General features: G+C 30.8%; 1 long non-coding RNA gene across 1 annotated transcript; it reads right to left on the reverse strand.

Annotated features, from left to right (window-relative positions):
* Positions 1 to 439: 439 nt before the first annotated feature.
* Positions 440 to 3,689, reverse strand: LOC127718380 (uncharacterized). Its single transcript, XR_007989807.1, has 2 exons — positions 3,571 to 3,689; positions 440 to 2,593 (listed from the first exon to the last, which is right to left on the reverse strand). It is a non-coding gene; the product is annotated as an uncharacterized LOC127718380 (long non-coding RNA).
* Positions 3,690 to 22,438: the final 18,749 nt, after the last annotated feature.

A 22,438-nucleotide genomic window follows, 5' to 3' on the forward strand; every position in this document is an offset into this window, starting at 1 on the left:
ATGATGATTGCTTTTAAATTTTGTACAGTCTATCTATCATAGGTTCAATAATATAGGCCAGATCACATTAACAAATTGGTAAAAATCGTCACATAATATTCTGATACTGATGAACAAATGCTGGTCAAGTTTGAAATTGACGATTTTCATTTTTTTGTCGTCCAGAAGTTGTGCTCCTTGATAGATTAAAAAAAATGTATCTGTTTCATAGACAAAACAGAGTAAAGTTTCTTTGCACTAGTATTTATAGTATTTTATTTTTATGTTTTGTACATGTTGTAGGGTCTGTGTGTATGTTAACTTTGATATAGTTGATTGTCATATGAAAATTCTAATAGGAAAACTTTTACTCAACCGAGTAGTCGTGCTAAGGACGACTCAAAATAAGTATAGAGTTAAATCATTTAAGCTACATGAGCACATACAACGATTTTCTACATGTTTGAAAATGTTTTATTGTCAGTTGAAACATAATGATAATAGATACAATACTTCTAATATAAGATAATAATAAGAACCTTAAAAGTAAAAGTCATGGTAACAATAACTATTAGCATGAGCATTATACGCATTAAATGAACAACTGTGACTTTGGGACTGTACTGACATGACTGATGAATATAAGAATCTGTAGTATATTTTATGAATAAAATGTCAAATCCCAAATATAAAGAAGAAGATGTGGTTTGATTGCCAATGAGAAAAAGTAGTTGAAGGCCGTATGATGACCTATAGTTGTTAATTTCTGTGTCATTTGGTCTCTTGTGGAGAGTTGTCTCATTTGCAATCTTGATGAACAAGAACAAGCAATATTTTTGTTTTTGTAAATTAAAAATAAAACTAATGTTCATGAATCATAAATAATGAACCTTTTCGATGCAACAATAAACGAAAAGTCCTTTTTCAAATGGCAAAATCAAAAGCCCAAAAACATCAAACGAATGGACATCAACTGTCATATTACTGACTTGGAACAGGCATTTTCTTAAGTAGAAAATGATGGTTTAAACCTGGTTTTAAAGCTAGCTAAACCTCTCACTTGTATGACATTTGCATACCATGCCATTATATTGACAACGATGTGTGAACAAATTAAACAGACACAACAGGCAAACATGTCAAAAATATGGGTACAACAGTCAACATTGTGTTATTATCTTTATCACTATAAAACAAACAAACATTAAACAAACATTCACCATGTCACAATAACACAATAACGGGATGTATAAGTACAGAGCCACGTCATATGAATCAAAGAAACACAAAAAGCCATATAGACAAAGCATATAAGAAAATAAATAAAATTAATATTCACATCATTTAAAACGACTTTTAAAGAATAATAAAGAGTATTTTGGCAGATTACAGTACTCAAATACAACATGTATAAGAATTTTTAATGAATAATATATAAGAAAGACAATTTCAAAAATATAATTAATCAACCTAACAAGTTTTAATCACAAAATTCCTCCCAAATTTACGTGACGCCTATGACATTGCTGTTTCGATAATGTGCTCATTGCTATGTATATTTACTGTGCTAAACAATACTGTATATTTGAATATAGTTCAGATCAGAAAACAATAAATGGAAAACAATCATTTACACATGCGTACAGTTATCTTTAAATTTGATGTTTGCACATATCATGTATGACACATTTATAAATGCGTCTTTGTTATTTTAACACTCGGGCACAACATGTTTGCAACAACAGCAACATAATACAATACGAAATTAACAGAGTTATCAAACAACATGAGACACGAGACAAATATAAATCAGCTCTCTATCACTACGGGTGCAACAAGAAGTTTTCATCAATTGTAAGATAAGTCTCGTGTTATTGGAATGATTTAATGAAATTCATTTAAACTTTGTTATAATTTTCATTAGTTTTGTATGCTCAGAGATAAACTTTTCTCTTTAGTTGTTGACGATAGACAAAAGTTTAACCCTGGTATATATGATGAGGTTAATGTCTTGAAATGACAAAAATCATTATGATGATTTCAAATGAATATATAAAACCATCATCTGACTTCATTTTTTATATCAATCGCAGCACAGTTCTATGTCGATAATACAATGCAATTTTATATTCTATTATGCATCAATGGATTTCATTTTCCTGTTCAAGTGTTTTGGTTACAACTTTCATCAACTGTGTACTTGATTTGGTCTTTCAACTATCTTAAGGGGAAGTGATGAGTCGACTATAGAAACATTTCGCAACCAGCATTATTAGTTTGTGTGGTATCATAAAAACGACAAAATGCTAAATTTGAATACATGACAAAAAATTCTTATGATGTCAAAATTGAACATTGAAACACGAGGTAGATTATTTCGTCAGAGCAACGCATACAGGTTGAATCTAATAACTTCAGAGAGTTATTTTAACGAAGTCATAATTAGAACCTGGTTTACGATTCTGAAGACAATCGATACAGTAGTTGATACATATGTTGACTAATAACAATAGTTTACATCAAACAATTTTGATATCCAACAGTTTCATATAGTTAACCCTTTTGGATGACTTTGTATGATTTGTTTTGTAGTTGGTAGTCGTTTGTCTATTTTCTGAAAGGAAAATATTAAGATGATAAAATTTATCATGCTTTTGCCTTTTGATTACATTACTGATGTTGGTAATAATAGCCATACAAATACAAACATATTTTGATACCTTTACATGTGATCACCCTCGATTATAGGTTAGGTTCGCATAGTTCTATCTTTTGTTTTCTTTTTTTGTGTTTTGTGTACTGTTGATTGTCTTTGTGTGTTGTTTTATTGCTTTGCAAGGACATTATAAGTTTGTTTTTTGATTTGTGAGTTTGGATATCCCTTTAGTATATGTAACCTTTCTAAATAGAAAATTAAAATCACAAAACATTTCTTTAGATTTTCACGACTGAACATTGCAGACGACTGGAGACAGACAAACCGCAACTGGAGAGATTTGCAGACTTTAGTGTTTTGCTTAATTTTTTTTTTTATGTATGGTTAAAATCGATCTGATGAGTCAAGCATATTTTTACAGTTTGTTCTTATGCTGTTACGGCATTCTCCCACATTACGGACGGATTGAGCTATAGAAAACATATGCACCCTGCCATATTCTGTATGTGATTGCCTTAAGTCAGGACATTGGGATCAGTGATTGTCGTGCGTTGCTGTCTATCATATTAGTTTTTCCTTAAATTTTTTTGTTCTAAAAGCAGACTGTGGAGATTTTAATTGAATTGTTTTGATATATTTGATATATCTTGATCAATGTTGTATGTCTTAAGGTTTTCTATATAAAAATATGTTTACATCCATGCCATGTATTCTCTGGTAGATAGTTGTCTCTTTGGCAGCATGATCTTATTTTCATATATCAATACTATAAAAATTGAATTTCATGAATGCAATCATTAATACAATTGATGCAATCAACCTATACAAAATTAAAATTAACCTTTTTCAAAATAGATATAAGAAACAGTAGTTTAGCGATTTTACAGTTCATTTAATAGTATTTTCATTTTGAATGTTTCAATAGTTAAACATACCTATACTCCTATACCGAACACATTTGTTGTTAGTTTCTTTATTATAATGAAAATTTCTTTCCCTCTAATATTAGTTTGTATACCTGTCTGTTAGATAGTTTTTCGCCAAAGTATATCATCTAACAGTGCATGCAAAATAATAAGTTGAATTAAAATAGTACATTAAAAAACAGACAAAACACATTATTGATAGATTCTAAGCATAGTTAACATGCATCTATTTCTTTTATACAAAATTATCAATTTTGTATAAAACATTTCTTTTAATCATCATTCTATGATCATGATGATGCAATATACTTAAAACACCATTTATTATTGGAATGTGAATTTCAAGGTTTCAATCATGTTGCGCAGAAAGCCTCGTCTTGTAATTGCGTGACGTGTACCAAGAGCCAATGATTAAAAGTCACACTTTGCCTGGTCAGCAGCAATTTATTAGCAATTGCCTTTTTTTTTGTGCGTGTTACTTTATCAGTTAAGTTCGTTGGGAAATTCCGTTTATGTTATGAAAGAAAAACGACTGCTGTCATTTATACGACAGTGAATGAATGATGTAGCAAATCTCATTTGATTAAGATTTTAAAGACCTCTGTTCCATCTTTTCGGAGGGTCTAGTGATCTTATTTGTGAACAAAAATCCCAAATTACCCAATATATAAGAAATTGAATAGTGTGATTTGTGCTGAGATAACTACCCAAAAATTAAATAACAAAAATACCGATCTCCGAGGAAAATTCAAGAGTGAAAGTGAAAGTCCGTATTTAAATGGCAAAATCAAAAACCAAAACACACCAAACGAATGAATAATAACAGAGTTCAAATGGAGAGGAGTTAAACCAGCGTATAGTATCTTGTGAACGCAACCTACAAACAGATCAATAGGAGGGCTATATTAAATGGAACATTTTTGATGCAGATATTACACGATGTCCAGATAATGTCCATAAAATTTAGTTGATGCTATTTCCAAAAGAAACCAAGTAATCAATTCAACAAACAATATCATTTAATATATTACTAATGACGCTGAATATTATGACTTAAAAAAAAACAATAAAAACAAGTCAAGAAAAAATTGATGGCATCGCGTATGTTACATTAAAACAGTGAAGAAGATGTTATTTTGTATGGATACTGTCAAATTTGATTTAAAACTATTGGAGAAACGAAGGACTCGATGATTGACTAAGCAAAAAATTAATATAAGATTTAAATCAATAATTGTTTAATAAATCGTTAATTCCGGTTGTTCTGCAATAGAACGTGGCATTCTCAAATGTTAAGACATGTAAAGATATTACGGATCCTCAAATTAATTTTTCTTAAACTGAGATTTTTGAACGTGAAGAATGCGCATTATAATTCAGCAGACTTTTTGGATTTGCAGTTTACTTTTATAGTATTAGCTTTATAACATATTATATTGTTCTTCCTGGCCTCCTCACTTGTTGAAATTATAATGAAATGTATAAATTTCAAGATAAAATTTTAAATATTCTGTATCTTTTCACAGGTTAGGCAAAACTATAAATAAACTTGAAATATACTATAATTAGGACTATACCAAGTACATGATCATGGCTATGGAAAGCCAACGGGGTCAAAATTCTTAATTCGTAAATAGTCAATTTGTAACTTATATCTTTGTTATTTCAAAATTCGTAATTATTTATAACTACATGTTTATTCGACATCACCTTTATATAAAACCGTGTCCCTGGTATACACTCCATATGAAACAAACAATGTATTTATCTATTTGTTTTCTTTTATATGTATGTTCTGTACATAATTGATTTAAATTACTTATGTATATATTTCATATGGAGGTGCACCAACTTACAGGAGGCTTATAACCTAAAAAAAATCGACATTTCACACATCGACATTTCACGAATCGACATGTTACAAGTTACAAAACATCAATATACAAATTGATAATTTACCAATAAAGACTTTTGAAAACACACAGTTACAAGTTACAAATTAACAATTTACAAATTAAGAATTTTGAAATTACAAAGATACAAGTTACAAATTGACAATTTACGAATTAAGAATTTTGAAATTTCAAAGATACATGGTACAAATTGACAATTAACGAATTAAGAATTTTGACTCGTGTTGGCTTTCCATACATGCCATGCCATTGAAATTCATATAAAAATAGCATTTATTAGATATCTGGATAGAGTGATATGTATCGGTGAATGGCATTGATTTATTTATAAAAGAAGATACGATTTAATTTTAGAAATTTTGTATTACATGAAAATACATTCAAAATAGTAAAATAATCCTTTTTTTTGAAAAAAAACTCGAAATATTCGTGTTATACAACACAACTATTTTGCCTAGCTCATTATACTTGCTATGTTTTTTTTTTTTTTTGTAAAATGCTCGTTTCTTGATAGTCTTCTACTCGTAGATTTATGGACACCAAAGCGAATTTCAAACCACACTTTTCTCCTTTTGCGGTTTCAATATATGCATTACAATAAAAAAAACAAAGTTTGTTAAAGCGAAAAGTCGCTTAAATTTAAAAGAACAATGATCACATTAAACATTTAACAATGATCAATATTGATAGTTATTCCTTATAGTTTTCTTAGAATAATAAATGTTGTGAACACATTTTGGGCGACATGTTTGAAAAGTTTACGGCTTTCGTCCATTAAAGTGTGAAGCGAATGTATTGTATATAATTCTCATTTGCAAATATGAATACCAAAACAAAACGAACGATAATAAATCGTATTACAACATATGATAACTAAAATAGTTTTTGTTCATATCAAAATAGTATTTATTAAATATCCGGATAGAGTGACATGTATCGGTGAATGACATTAATTTATTTATAAAATAAGATACGATTTATTTTTATAAATTTTGTATAACATGTAAATACTTTCAAAATAATAAAAAAAGGCAACAGTAGTATGCCGATGTTCGAAAGTCATAAATCGATTGAGAGAAAACAAATCCGGGTTAAAAACTAAAACCGAGGGAAGCACATCAACTATAAGATACTCCCTTTTTTGAAAACAAACTCGAAATATTCGTGTTATACAATAAAACTATTGTTGCCTAGCTCAATATACTTACTATGTTTTTTTTTTTTTGTAAAATGCTCGTTTCTTCCTTGTCTTCTACTCGTAGATTTATTGACACCAAAGAGAATTTCCAACCACAATTCTCTATATTCGCTTTTCTCCTTTTGTGGTTTCAATATATGCATTAAAATGAAAAAACAAAAAAAGTTTGTTAAAGCGAAAAGTCGCTTAAAATTAAAAAAAAGCAACAACAATGGACACACTTTACATTTATCAATGATCAATATTGATAAATATATTCCTTATATTTTTCTAAGAATGATAAATGTTTCTGAACACATGTTGGGCGACATGTTTGAAGAGTTTAGGACTTTCGTACATTAAAGTGTAAAGCGAATGTGCATGTATTGTATATAATACTCATTTACTAATACGAATAATAAAACAAGCGAACGTTTAGAAATCGTTTAACGATATATGATAACTTAAATAGTATTTGCTCATGAAAATATAAAAAAATATTTTACTCAATACATTAAATTGATTGGATTATTTCATACATTTAATTTGGTGAAACATAGTATAGTGGAGATGGTGCCCTTTTAATGCATATCAGTAATTTTAATATTACTAACCTTTCATTGTACGACTATATATGATCACTCATTTTAGTCATATAACATTTGTCAAAAACAAAATAAATGACAACATATTTAAAATGTATGGCATATGTTTTCCAACTTGTAAAGGTATAAAAAAAATCAAACCCTTCAACAAATTTAATTGCTTATTGATAACATTATATGTACACACGTAGTATAGGTTAGAACATTTATGCATTATGTTTCAGTCATTATATCAATTAATTCAAAAAGAATTTTAAACACGTAATCACTTGAATTTAAACTATTAGACAATATCAGAAATGCATTTTTTGAAAACTGAAAATTCGAATGAATAAATAAATAAGCGTATATAACTCATAAAAATACATTTGCATAAGCATACATTCGCGTAAACATACATTTGCATAAGCATACATTTGCAGAAGCATACATGGTTGGAACTAGTAGAGCGTTCTGATACATATATAGCTTGAAAGCGTATATTAGTACCCATAGTAATGAAAAATGATGTGAAATATCCGACAATCAATATGATAAATAGTTACAAAAATCGATTGCTTATTTTTTTTTTTTTTTTTACATTTTCTTGATTCCTACATACAATTACAAACGAGTTAAGGATGGCTTCCATGAACATTGTTGGTATTTAAAAGGATTTCATCTTTTAACAACACTCAACAACAACAACTATTGATACAACTGCAATAGCACTAGTACAACACATTTTGTTATTACATTATAATATGAATTGGACCAATCAAAATGTATAATATTGAAACAGAAAATAGCAGTTTAATAAATGTTTTATTTCTACAATTTATGATTTGTCGTTGTCTGTCTTTTCTCAGTTTCGTGTTTATTTGAAAATGATAAGTTTGAGTTCAAAATTCTGAACGGTAAATTGTAAAGTTATGCCTCGGTCGATGATGCTAATCATTTACTGTAAAACATTATTTATACATGTAATTCATTGTAATTATAATTGTCTCGGGTAAATAATGTTATTCATTGAAATGAACAATAAAGTTTCTTTGCTTAATCACTGATATATTCTTACCTTCTTGTTTATAAAATAAAACTCCATAGATCTGTATTCGTTCTGTGTGAATACCAGTTGGAATTTGTCCTGAAGATTTGTGTAACTTTAAAATGTTATTAGAACTAGTGTAGAAGACGAAGTCATCCCCGATATCATTGTCCCGGTTATTGGATAAAACATTGGTTCTTTTGTTTTGACGTCAGACCCATTATACAAAGCAGATTTCAAGTCACCCGTGTCATATTTCATCCAATAAATTCGCTTATTAACAAAATCTGAAATAACAACCAGAACAACATGCATTTGAGATCACACACTGAAGTCCCCAGCATTGAATAAAATCACATTCTTGCTAAATTGTGTATTAACGTTAATTTTGAGATCGTGTCGGTTTGAGAAACTACAAATACAATTGATTGATAAAGAATCTTAAATTTCTTTGAATTTTATTATCAAATCATATCTATTGATTTTAACTCATGCTCACTTTCACGGAGAAATTGTGTGTCTGGTATATATATTTAGTCTTTAACTTTTGAATTAATGTTCGACGGCTTAGCAAAAATCTTTCATCTTTTACTAGATACGGAATGCTAAAATGTTTAGAAATTACGACGTGTTCATCTTTTTATTCTTATTCTACTAATATTGAATTATTCAACTAAGGAGTCTTCATAACTGTTGTGGCTAATAAATTGGAGTAAATTCCGGATATTTTTTTAATGATCCGTTTGGTCATATACCCTGATGTATGATTTTATTCTTTGTCTATATGTAGTTTCAAATTTAAATTTAGTTTTTTGTAAAAAAAATCATTACATTACACAGATACAATACGGTCATACTGATCGATAACAGTTCGAATTCTTTAACCTTTCTAAGGAAAACATACCTATTTCTATACCTATCACATCTGATGTAAGGTTTAATACAACCTGCTTTTCTTTTCCGTCAAATGTCACCCTGAGCAACTCATTACTTAATGCTTTGCTAAAGTAGATCCATCTAATAATGTTGATAAAAGAAAACATTGAAAAAATCTTTATTAATGCCTCATATTGAATTTCGAGAAAAAACATAGATATGAACATGAAGAAGTTAAGAAAACAGAATAGAAAAATCCACGTTTTATTAATTACATAGAATTTTGCACGTGAAAATTCACTACGTTTGATAACAATGATAGCTTCAAGTGAAAGTTGTCAAGAAAAATATTTCCCGCAAACATGTTCCGTCATATAAAAACATAAATGTTTAAAATGTTGTATAACCCATACAGAATTCTTCAAAACCTGTAGCGATGACCTTACATTTCGCATTCTGATGAAGGTTAATTCAGAAAAGCGCCTCGGACGCATTCAATTTATAACGTGTTGTTTTCATTTTTTACAGCACTTGGTCGATACATCTGATGGTGAACTATCAGTGCCCAAGAGTATCGGTCCTTCAGTACTGACATGATTAATAGCAAACCTTTCTAAAGTTGCCCGTTTATTAATTTTGAAATTATAAAGAAACTAAGGTTTCACCTCCCTCAGGCCATGTTCGGCTTAAAAGGATTTGGCTAGTATTGTTATGTCATTTTTGATTATACAGCTCTTCAACTGTTTCGTTTTTACATCCTTTGGTTCAAATATTCGGCTTTGAGCGTTCCTGATGACGGTAAGTTACGAAAAGCGTTTTTGACGCATTAAATGTATAACGTGTTGTTTTCATTGTTTATCATATTTTTTAACATATCACAATATGTACTACGTTTTTTCTAGGTATGAACAAATTCTGTCATTTTTCGTTTATACTCCCACACGATCTTATTTACCTAAGTGGTATACATGAATAATCTCAAATGATGAAGTATTCCCTTAGGAAATTATAAGTTGGTTTAAGTCAAGCACACACAACTTCAGTGGTATGCATATAACTTCTACAACATAGAAAACTTCTACAATCATTCTTAATTATAAGAGACCCAAAATTAAAATCGTCTCGTTTGTCATAGATTTTGGTACTGAGATGACCACTGATGTCAATTGCGAGGTATAAGTATAAAAGCGGATAAACCGTGTCAACACATTTGAACAGTTGATGTTACATTAATATCATATGCGTAGTTCATGTAAATTAAAAATCTCATCAATGCAACACAACTATAATTGTCTAACAACAGGATATCACAGTTACCCAACATTCAATATAACAGAGTAACTACAATATCAAACCTAGTATGTGTGTCTAATGTCAGTGCCATTGGAGAAGTAGATACATCAGCAATAACAGTGAAATCGGATCCATCTGAATTACATCTTATAATTTTTCCTCCTGAAGATGTACGTCCTGTCCAATATAGATGACCGTTTCCTGAGTCAAATGCTACGTAATATGGACTGTTTGTGGAGACAACAATTTCAAAGTTAAAAGTTTGATCATTTGGATAAGGGAATCTGAAAAAATGAGAAAATTCTTTTAAGGACAAATCCCTCTATTGTTTGTGCGCAATTACAAGTGCACCAATATTATGCTGTTAACAGTTTATGACGTCGCGGTTTCCGCAAACTGGAAACGTTTATGAGAGTTATTCCTCTTTGCGCCGATGGAGAAAGTGACAATCGTTTTGATAGGATGATTTGCCGAGAAGAAAATGAAATTGTCTTCAGATTATAGACGTGTTCTTGATTGAATATATGAACAAATTATGTGTATATTAATTTGAATTAAGTGTAGCTGAAACAAACAAACAACAAAACAGCAAATAATAAATCACATGAACAAAAAGAGATAAGGGATTTATCTCAACTATACAGCAATCTAACAAACACACACACAAAAGTGACTGTCAAAGACCAAAACCGAATCTGGATATTCGACAACAAGATGGGCCAATCAAATTATTATATAACACTAATTTTCTTAACTTCATACAGGTATGGACGAACCTATTCTTTAGCGTCAATCTCTATAGTAGGTTTTTAATTGTATTTATATTTCCACAAATTATTAAGAAAGGAACTCATCAATCATGCCATCTAAATTCAATGTATCTATAGCAGTAGGTATTTTACGTACTTATATATGGATATTGCAAATTGCACTGACGTATTTGAATGTATATGGCGCTGACATTTTTACACGCATATAGTAATAGATTTCGGTTACAGTTACCCAACGACGCATTCTTGCAAATAAAGTACATTAATTGTATAGAAGTTAACACATGGGCATCGAACACGGTACATTTTTTTAATGTAACCATTCTACTCCGATTTACTGTGTTTTGAACGCTTGTGAAATGGAACATCAATATTTTTAGTTACCAAGTGCACAATTTTTGTTTAAATTTAAAAACAAATATTCTTAACCAAAATTAAAATTATCGAAAGCAAAATTCTGCCTTGTCTTTCAGATGCACTTGGTCTGCAGAGTATTGAAAATTACATATACCGTTTTTCGATACAGCGTAAGCAGATTAACTAAAGCTTATTTTAGAAGTATTTCAGAATACAATGATACAAATCGTAAAACATTTTTTTTATTTCCTTTCACAGTCTTTATTGTCAGTATTCATATTTTTGTTACTTTCATATCGTTGTTTATTTAATTATATGAAAAGAATTCTTCGCTATTTAAAGAAGAATTTCTGTTCAAGAAATAAACACTCTTATTAATTGAATCAAAATGTGCATAGAAGCATTCGTATGTACAATGCATTGCTTTCCACCCACCGCTTTTACATTACTTGTCTGTGATAACTAAAACGGAGTACGAGAGAACTGTGTATATTAATGTGCATTTATTGTATTTGAAAACAAACAAACAAACAAAATAGCAAATAACGGGAACTGAGTTATCCATAACTTGTTAGTATATCGCCAAAACCGGCCTAACGTCATTCGACGTTGCTTTTAGAATTGGCACAATGAATTCCCGCCAATTTCTTTTTTGAAATATCTCTTGTTCCAGTATGATGACCCTACCTTTTTATTTCCTGGTTTTGTTTAAATATAAACAACGCATACTCTATTGAATTCTCATCGAGAAAACATTGGTCAATCTTTATAAAACTTTTTTTTTATAGATATTACACAATTAAAAATACGGGAAAATTATTATAGCAACTTATCGTTATCATTTTCCCCTCAGAAGATAGTAATATCAACAATATATAGTTTGTACTAACAACTAGGTTAACAAAACAAACAATTTTAATCGGGTTCAAACTTTTCATAAAATGTTACACTGCTATTGTCTACAAGTCCCGATTTCCAAATTAAATAAAAAGGATGGCGTTTTTAATCGAAAACGAGGTCGGTGACCCCATTTTTTTATTTGCTTATTGTAAAGATTTTACCTAGCCTCAAGTAAAAATAAAATATAAAGATGATATTATTGGTAGATCTGAATAGAAGGATTTGTCTTTAAAGCAAAAATACAAAAGTTATTGACTTTCGATCGTATTACAGTATGTTTGATGTTCTTTATCCCGGCAGTTTTCAGTATCTACTCATTTAGACAATTGTATTTTATTTTAAACTATAATGGATGACATCACTGCTGCATGCATGCATAGATGAGTTATGCTGAGATATATGCGCCTCTCCTTGCCGACCTCTTCCCATTTTCATATAAATTGAAGCTCTTTCAAGTAAATAAAAGATGTCATCTCGTTTAATTTAACATTCAGATATGTTTATGATACACACTTTTCTAATTGAATTCCATTAATTTTTCCTCAAGAACTAGAAATTAAGAAGCAATAGACACGGCTTCCTCCGCCTTATTTGTAGACTTATACCTCGTACTTTCACATGTCTTTTGAGTGGTTTCCCATTACCAGCTTTATACCAACACGTGCATATGGGATATATATTTCCCAACTCATTAGGTATTCAAGAGCTTAAAGCTGCTGCTCAGACTTTATGAGAGATCACCAGTGTTCGAGCAGAAAGTTGACAAAGATTGTTTCGTCCTTTTCTTTGAAAGTTTATCAGATAATACCAAGACCTTGCTGATAATAAAGTAGTATCAACTTCACAAATAATATATGCTGGTATTGAACTATAGATTCAAGATACTGACCGTTTTTATCGCCTTTATTATCTGTTGTAGTTTTCTTTTTTAGTTGTCTTTGTATGTTATTAGTCTTTTTTATGTAATATACTTTTAACGTTGCTCTGTATTTGTACATCCGCCATTTAGTCATTATGCTATGGTTATTTTTTTGTATTCTTGTCTTTCATTTTTGCTTATGTGCTTTGTCTATAGAATGTGTAAATGCCATTTCGATTATCTGTGTTGAAATAGTTTTTTGCTTTTATAGTGATTAAGATTATAACATAATGTTGACTGCTGTTCCCCATTTTTTGACATTTTACCTATTATGTCTGTTTTGCTAACACATCGATGTACATATAATAACATTGCATGCGACTGAGAGGTTTTGCTAGCTGTGAAACTGTTGTCTACATTATCAAATGCTTGTACCAGTCAGAAAAATGACATTTTTTTCTTTCAATTTGTTTGATGTGGGTTTAGTCTTTTAATTTTGAAATTTTTTGAAAAGAACTATCTGTTTTTGTGGGAGTTGGTTAGTTTTTGTGTTTGAATGTTTTGATAAAAGAGAGCATTTTACGATAATTCCTTCACATCTTAATCAGATTTTCTAGTTAACAAAAATATGTTTCTGTACAATTATAATCTTCTTTTCTTTCATTTTGTTCTTCGAAACACATATAATGCATTTCTTGACAACATATGTTTTTGCTTTATTTAATACAATATCAGGACAATGCCAGTATATAAACAGATATTAAATACTAATTACTAATTGAGAGTACCTATGGATGACATTTTCATGATATCTTGGAATATACACATATCTTTCTTTCACATCGTAAGCTAAGGAATATACTATTGTACTATGATTAGCTAGTTCCTTCACGACTCCTGTATCCAGATCAATCTCTTTCAGTTTATTATTAGTGGAGAACAATAGTTTTTCCTCTCTACCTGCAATGGCAAACAAAATAATTAAGATAATTTGAATTACGAAATAACCAGAAAGTTGCAACTTACTATAGAAGACTTTAATCGCACAGTGCACTTTAAAAGAATGTTGACAAACAACATACCATAAATATCAGTCACGATGTTAGAAAAAGAAAATGGAACAAACGAAATCTCAATTCGAGGAGGTCATTTGACTAAAGACGTCTATGTTATAGAACTATCGAACCAGAAATAAAGGACATGTTCTAGTACCACAGTCGACTAACAGCAAACTTGGACATAATACGGGTATTATGACTTACGAACATTTAGATAGGACATTTATTAAAATAAACTTCTACCGGACTTCTCCGATTTGACAGCTATAACTGTTATTTTGACAACTTGATAAAAGGGCCATTTTGAACCGATTAGAAGACTTTCTTCATATTCTTCGTTTCTACGGAGAGAAAACACACCGCAAAGAAAAATATAGGAACAGATTTATTCTAATGTACGTTTTAAAACACAAAAATATGGAAAAGACTTAAAAGTCATTCGAGCTTACAGCCGAAACGAGACTTGTTCCCCTGGATCGCCATAAGCAGATATGTGCGAATGTCTAGTCTGAATTGGTCTCATTAACAGGAATGGAAAAGTCATAAAATCAAACGGGTAAGACTGGCCTACCTACGATAAAGTGATCTTGCTTCTTTTCTTTCTCAATATACTTTTACGGTATTAAGAGATATATTCACTCTCTTCGACACTTTCATAAAAATTCACTAAAGATACCAGGCTAAGATTTAAATAAGGTATGCAATATATGCTTGTCAGTCAAAAAGTGCTGACCAATTTGCTGGTGATATTCATCGAACAGAAAAAGAAAAAAAAATTGACAGTTATATAATTGCAGTGGTGGAACAACTTATCGAATATACTAGGTGATAATTCTATACATCGAAGACAAAGTTAATGAGAAGTTTAGAATCATTGAAAATCAATTAAAAAAAAACGTATTTTACGCCAAAACTGTTTAATCTTTTTCCCAATATTTTGAAGATTGAAGGACCAGGGAAGTCTAGTCATCGCCCTGTGCCCTTTTACCTTGGATAACTATTTACCTGAATGTTATACCATTATTTTACTGAAAAGTGACAATTTGATTTTGTTTTTCAATAATAATTCCTTTTAATTTCTTTAATTGTTACTAAAGTGCTTTTGTTTCAATAAATATCATGTTTAAAAGTACATCTTTGATTGCATTTTATTGATTAAAATCTCATAAAGACAAATATGCGATTGACATACGGGTTTATATTTCACGATAGATTTATTCTTTTAACTCGATGTATTTATGACTATCATGATTTTAATGTTATCAAATATCATAGAGCATACGAAAATGCCTGTACCAAGTCAGGAATATGACAGTTGTTATCTATTCGGTTAATGTGTTTGAGCTCTTGATGTTGCCATTTGATTAGGGACTTTCCGTTAAATTTATCCTCGGGGTTTCGGTATGTTTGTTAATTTACTTTTTGCTAGCAGCCGGTTGGATATTGAATATTGAGTAACGATGGTAGCTAACTTTACATACCTAGATAACAATCTTATAAAAGTGTACACAACATGCGCGTTTGGTCTAAACAAGACGTGTTAAAACTCATCATAGTCAACATGCTAATATTTTGTTACATCAGATACGTTTTTCGTCTTCATCAGACTCATTAGAAGCGCTCATATCAAAACAGTTAAAAGGTCAAATCTGATGTGAAGTTAAAGATTATTTATTATATACCGAAAATTACGTATACGGATAAAGCAATTTAAAACATAAGAATTTCAAGTAATTAAAGATTTTGTAAACAATAAATTTACAAAAAAAGGAAATATTTCGCAATGACTTTTTTTTGTTGACACAAAAGTGCGTAGCAAAAGTACGGGGTTTGTAAATCGATGGAAACGAAAAGTTTCCAGCAGTGGTATCAACACAGTGGCTGTGAACACTCATGACATAAATATGTACCAGGCTTTTAATGTGCTATGCCATTTGCGCATTTCGTCTATATATAACTGATGAGTGTCGCTTCATTCAAAACAGTTGGTAAGAAAAATCAAATACAAAGTTGCAGAACATTAAAACGGAGAAATTCCAAAATTCAACTAAGGCAACAAACGACCTTCCATTTCGAGTAATTAAGCATTGTAAAACAGAAGATTTAAATAGAAAGAACAAATCAATGATACTGCATGTCAAAATAAAACGGCATTTTATTTACAGATGAATTTTCTCGAAAACAGCAAAAAAAGAAGCCTTTTTTTTTGCTGGTTTATTTGATTATAAAAGAAGAGTATGTCTGATAACACAAATCACTACGCTCTAGATTTGCAATTAAAGTTAAAAAAGGATAGCTCTAAAGTGGTAAATGACATACTGTTCAAATGCCAACTATGTCTGTGCATTGTGGTTATAAGAATTGTGTATGAGCTTAATAAAATTAACAAGAAGGAAACTAATGTGAGAGTGCGGATTTGGAAAAATTGAGACTCACTGCCAAAATTCGTACTTTATCTGCGAAATATAGTATTGTGTATGCGTTTCATGATTTTAAGATGAAGCAAATCACATTTAGTGGTATAAAAATGTACAAGACTATCGTTAGGCTTTTAAAAAAATTATAACAATCATAGCATTTAGATTTTCGCTTAAAAGTAACAAAATATCCTTTTATGTATTAGTAATCTGTAATTTGAATTAAATAGTTTAAATTATGGATACAAGGTAAGGTAAAAAATGCGAAATTTACAAGAAATTACGTTTTTCATTATTCTGTCCATTGATTTGTATTTCACACTCCAAACATAACAACGCTTTGACTTATTTAAAGAATTAAATTTTGCGATATACCATAATACCAAGTCCAAAAATATTCTGAAATGTTTTTATTTTTCTATTTTCGGTAAATTAACTCAAATCGAAAACAAAATCTAAATTACTTCGATTCCGAAGGTTCTTAAAATACTAACGTGTTTCCATTTTGTTTCAAACGGTTTCGCAGATCAAAACTACAAAAAAATATAAAATCACAGTCAGACTTATTCGATAAAAATTTTAATCATGTCGTGGATAAAATGTCAAGGACGAGGACTATGGAAAATCAATTCGACGGAAATATGTTCTTACACAAAACAGAATTTAAAAAGATATATTGGACGTTATATAGCATTATCTTAATGGAACGAGGAAGACATTGTAAGACACACAGATCGAATGATCAATATCAACTAGAGGCTCTAAGAATCCTGAGTCGCTCATCTAGGTCTATGTGTATATTAAGCAATGGAAACTCTCCAAGAATATTGTGATTAGAAAATATTTCATGATTTAAATCTGATGTTTGTTGATTTTGTTTGGCTAGTTTTTTTTGTTTTTTTTTAGTTTACATTTTTCTCTCTATCTTCTATAGAATTTGCATTAAAAAAGTGAAAAAAAATCGTTTTTTAAATTGAAATAACTCATGTAAGGTCTTAACTGAAGATTCCGCATTATAAACCTCTTTAGATCTTGTGTTACTGATCAGTTTTTGCCTTTAATGTTTCTTATCATAGTCTTTAAGATGAAAGGTAAAAGCTGGTGAAACACATTATTAAAGGACAACACCATTATTATGGAATCGACTTAAGATGTCGGTAACTTGCCTTATTTGTAGATCTGCTTTGCTGATGATAATGTTTGATTTTTAAATTTTGTATCTATGTATTATAGTGTTCGTGATAATACTCAAAATTACAATAATATAGTAAAAATCGTCACGTAATATAATGATATTGATAAAAAAAGTTTGATTTTGACGATATTTTTTTTGGCCATTCTTAAGTTATAGTCCTTGATAAATAAGTAAACGGACATAGAATGTCGCATGTGACAACAGCCTGAAAGCGCCTATTGAAATGAAGAAACCAAGTTTCCTGTCATCTTGACAGCTCGTTACTTGCTTTATTTTTGTTAGTAATTTGCCTAGTTTGCTTGCTAGACTTTCGTTTATAGTTTGTAATAAATTAGGCCGTTAGTTTTCCAATTGAAATTATTCATATTTTTGCTTGTCGGGGCCTTTTACAGCCGACTTTACAGAATGACCTTTTGTTATTGTTGAATGCCATACGGTTGCTTACAGTTGCTTACATCCACTTCATTGGAACTAAAGTAAATAGGTGTCTCATTGGCAATCACACCACATTACCTTATTTTTATATATTTCATTTGCTGCTGCAGAATGATACGTGTATTTTATGACGTGTTCCCCTCGATTTTGGTTTTTATTCCGGATTTGTTTTCGCTTAATCGAGTTATGACTATTGAACATCTGTATACTTCTGTTGCCTTTATCTAATGCTTTGCATGTTTGCTTCATTGAACAATATTTATGATCGCATGTAGACATATATTTTTGCATGAATTACATCACTAATGTTATATATTATAAGAAGATGTGGTATGAGTGCCAATTAGACAACTCTCCATCAAAGTCAAAATTTATAAAAGTAAACCATTATAGGTCAAAGTACGGTCTTCAACACGGAGCCTTGGCTCACACCGAACAGCAAGCTTTACCTAGAATGTTATATAATGCAACTATACTTGTTTCTTAGACTCGACAGAGTTATCTTTCTTTGCACTATTATTTACAGTATTTTATTTAGTGTGTATTGTAAGGTATTAATGTTTGTCTACGTTGTTATTGTTGGTCGTCATCTGAGACTTCTAATTGAAGAACCTATATTCCAGCGGGGTCCACGATAAACTGATACTGATTGATTGCACACAAAGTTTTGATGTCGTATATTTTCTGTTACTCAGAATATTACGTCTAACAATCCACCAATTCACTTTACTGGTAAATACATTGAGGTGCTGGAACTATATAAATCTAGTATAGAAAAAATTATGAAGCAAATGTACCTCCAATATGGATTATTGTGTATGATTTCATTTCAAACAACCAAAAGATGTAAAAAAAATAAGTCCAATATTACATTATTGATCATTTGAACTACATGAGCTAATTAAACGATTTTCGACATTTTTGAACAGTTTTATTTTCAGTTAAAACATAATAATTACACATACAATAAAATATAAAGGGAACACAGTTTAGTATTAGATATAAAGAACCTTTCAAGTACATGTCATGGTATGTTAACAAATACTCAAAGTATATTTGATAAAAAAAAATGTCACACTAAAAAGTGATGAACAACAATAAGCTATAGTTTATAAGGTTATGTTAAAAATAAAATCAGTGTACAGTTATCATAAAACAGCTATGAATTGTTGCAATTAAAAATTAAACTGTACAGAGAACCAACCTTCAAACAGAGCAGGCAATCTTATATGATCTTTTCGTTCACCTCTTTTAAGAAAGGATTTTTCTAAGATTAAAATATAACAAAGGACATTTGAAAATCAATATTTATCAAATACAACGTATATCACAACTGTTGTATTATTTGTCTTGGAATTTGTTTTTGACTTTTACTTTACAATCTCACAAGATTTGATTGAAAAATTCTTGTCAGATTTATATGATGCCTATGATATTTTTCGTTCGATAATGTGTTCATTGATATTTTTATTTCATCTATCTATACTGTTTTAAACAATGCTGCAAGTTTGAATATAGTTCAGATCAGAAACCAATAAATAGAAAGCAATCATTTGATGTTTTATTTCAAAATTTAAAGGAAACTTATTGTCATTGACATTCAAAATATCACTAATTTACCTATGTCTTATTCAACCAAAAAGAGATCTAAATAAGCCAAAATGTAACATTAAAGCCCCCGTCACACTTAACCACGATCTCACCACGCTCACCGCGATCTTAAATAAATTCAGATCGTGATGAAGTTGTGGTATACATGGTATGAGCGGCATGAAAATGTTAATTTTCGTTGTTTTCGCGATGCTACTATGTCCTCATTACGCTTCTACAACGATCCTGCTATAATTATACCACGTTCTCACGACGCTTTATCTGCGACCTTACTACGATTATCATGACCTTTCTACGCTCATCACGTTCCACTACGACCGTACAACGATTTATCCGATTGCAACAGATCTTACCACGATTATATTACGTTCATACTGCGATCTTACTACGCTCTCAGCAATAATGTCAACATCGTTTTCAATTTAAGTACTGTTCCATTCCTTCTATTTCTCTTTAAAACGTAGATTTGTCGGAAACAGCACAGTCATGCCACCAAAATCTACCAGAACTCGTGGGCGTGGTGTTAGGGGTAGAGGTAGAGGCAGAGGGAGCTCTGATAGTAACGCATCCTGACCCAGTAGAGATGCCGGACCGACCAATCCAACCTGAATCATAACCTTTGTTTGGTCCATCAAGATCAGATGACGATGTTTTAGTGAACGATAGTAGGGATGACAGAGATGTTTCAAGCATGGTTGAGCCGTTGGAGAAAAAGGAAATTACATACAGACAAACAAAACCTGGAGCGCTTTTATATATCTTATGTGACAATGACAATGAGCATGATGGTCGTAGTATGAACGTAGTCAGATCGTAAGAAGAGCGTGTTGAGGACAACATGGGCGTGCTAGAATCATACTATGGTCTTGAACAACGTGGTACAAACGTAGCATAGTCGTAGTGGAGGCGTGGGTGGGTCGCGGTGAGAACCTGATGATTGTAGTGAGGTCGTAGTAACGTCGCTGTGAGATCGTAGCTCAGTCTATCCGACTAGAATCGCGCTTTCGCAACGCTCTCGCTACGATGGTATAGCGACCTTTGCGATTTTACCACGACCTTACAGAGCTCTCATTATACTTCTACTACGACCTGATTTCACCACGACCACACCACGATTGTTTTGAACATGTTCGAAGTTGGCCACGCTCATCACAATCATGAAGACCTAGCCACGACCGTACTACGACATTATTGCGATCTTCACGATCGCATTACGATCGTCAAAATTTGCATTTGTTCACAGATCGTAGTGCGATTGTGGCCTAGTGTGACGGGGGTATAAGTTACGAAATACGATATTTTGTCAGGAGATCCGTATATTTATTAAATAGTTTATTTGTTTAACATGTTTAAAAAGAATTATTTTAGCGAAACCGTAATTGGTACCCGGTATGACATTCCAAAAGATTATGAAGACAAATAGTACATTTAAAAATACATAAAACATGGTCTGCAGTAGTTGAAACCAATTTTGATTAAGCAAAACATTTTCAACAGAAGGGTATCGTTTAAGTCTAACAATTCCAACATTTTCATGTAGTTTACCATTTAAGATCTTTAATTTGTTGGTAGTAGTCTGTTGTCTGTTTTCTGAAAGGAAGACCTTTGAATGATGAAAATACGCACATGTATGCTTTAGCTTTTAATAATATTACTGATATTGGTAATTAATGTTCTTTTTGTATGTTTAACACGTTAAAATGAAATCACCTCCGATTTCTGGTGGGGTTTGTGTAATTCAGTCTTTAGTTTTCTTTGCTGTTGTTTGTGAAGTTTTGTTTGTCTTTACAACATTTTTCGTATTTTTGACATGTCATTGTCCATGTTGTCAGTTTGTTTCCGACTTATGAGTTTGAATTATCCTTTGGTAATCTTCGCCTCTTTTTTATAACAATACATTCAAATAACAAAACTATTCCTGCGGAGTTCACGACTGAACTTTACAGATGAGCTAGGAAAACAAAAGTAATGAAAGAGATTTTGCAGACATTAAGGTCTTTAGTCTCGTTATTTTTTTAGTGTGTGTGTTTTAAAACGATTTGATGAGTCAAGCAGATTATTACAATTTGTTATTTTGCTGTGCTGTTACGTCATTCTACCATGTTACGAAAGAGTTGAGCGCTGGCAAACATTTCTAACCCGCCATATTTTGTATGTTCCTGTCTCATATTAAGAGCATTGGTTCAGTGATTGTCGGGGTTTCGGCTGTCTATTTCATTTGTTTTTTATATATTGTTTTGTTTGTAAATAAGACTGTCGATTTTCGTAGTAGAATTTTGTTACATTTTGTTATACCTTGCATTACGGTGTTGGGTTTGGTCATTGATTTAGACATAAAGGTTATCTAGAAGCGTTTATTCTGGTGGATAGTTGTCTCATTGTCA

The sequence above is a fragment of the Mytilus californianus genome, unplaced genomic scaffold (assembly GCF_021869535.1).
Source record: "Mytilus californianus isolate M0D057914Y unplaced genomic scaffold, xbMytCali1.0.p SCAF_10, whole genome shotgun sequence".
In the NCBI taxonomy this organism is placed as follows: domain Eukaryota; kingdom Metazoa; phylum Mollusca; class Bivalvia; order Mytilida; family Mytilidae; genus Mytilus; species Mytilus californianus.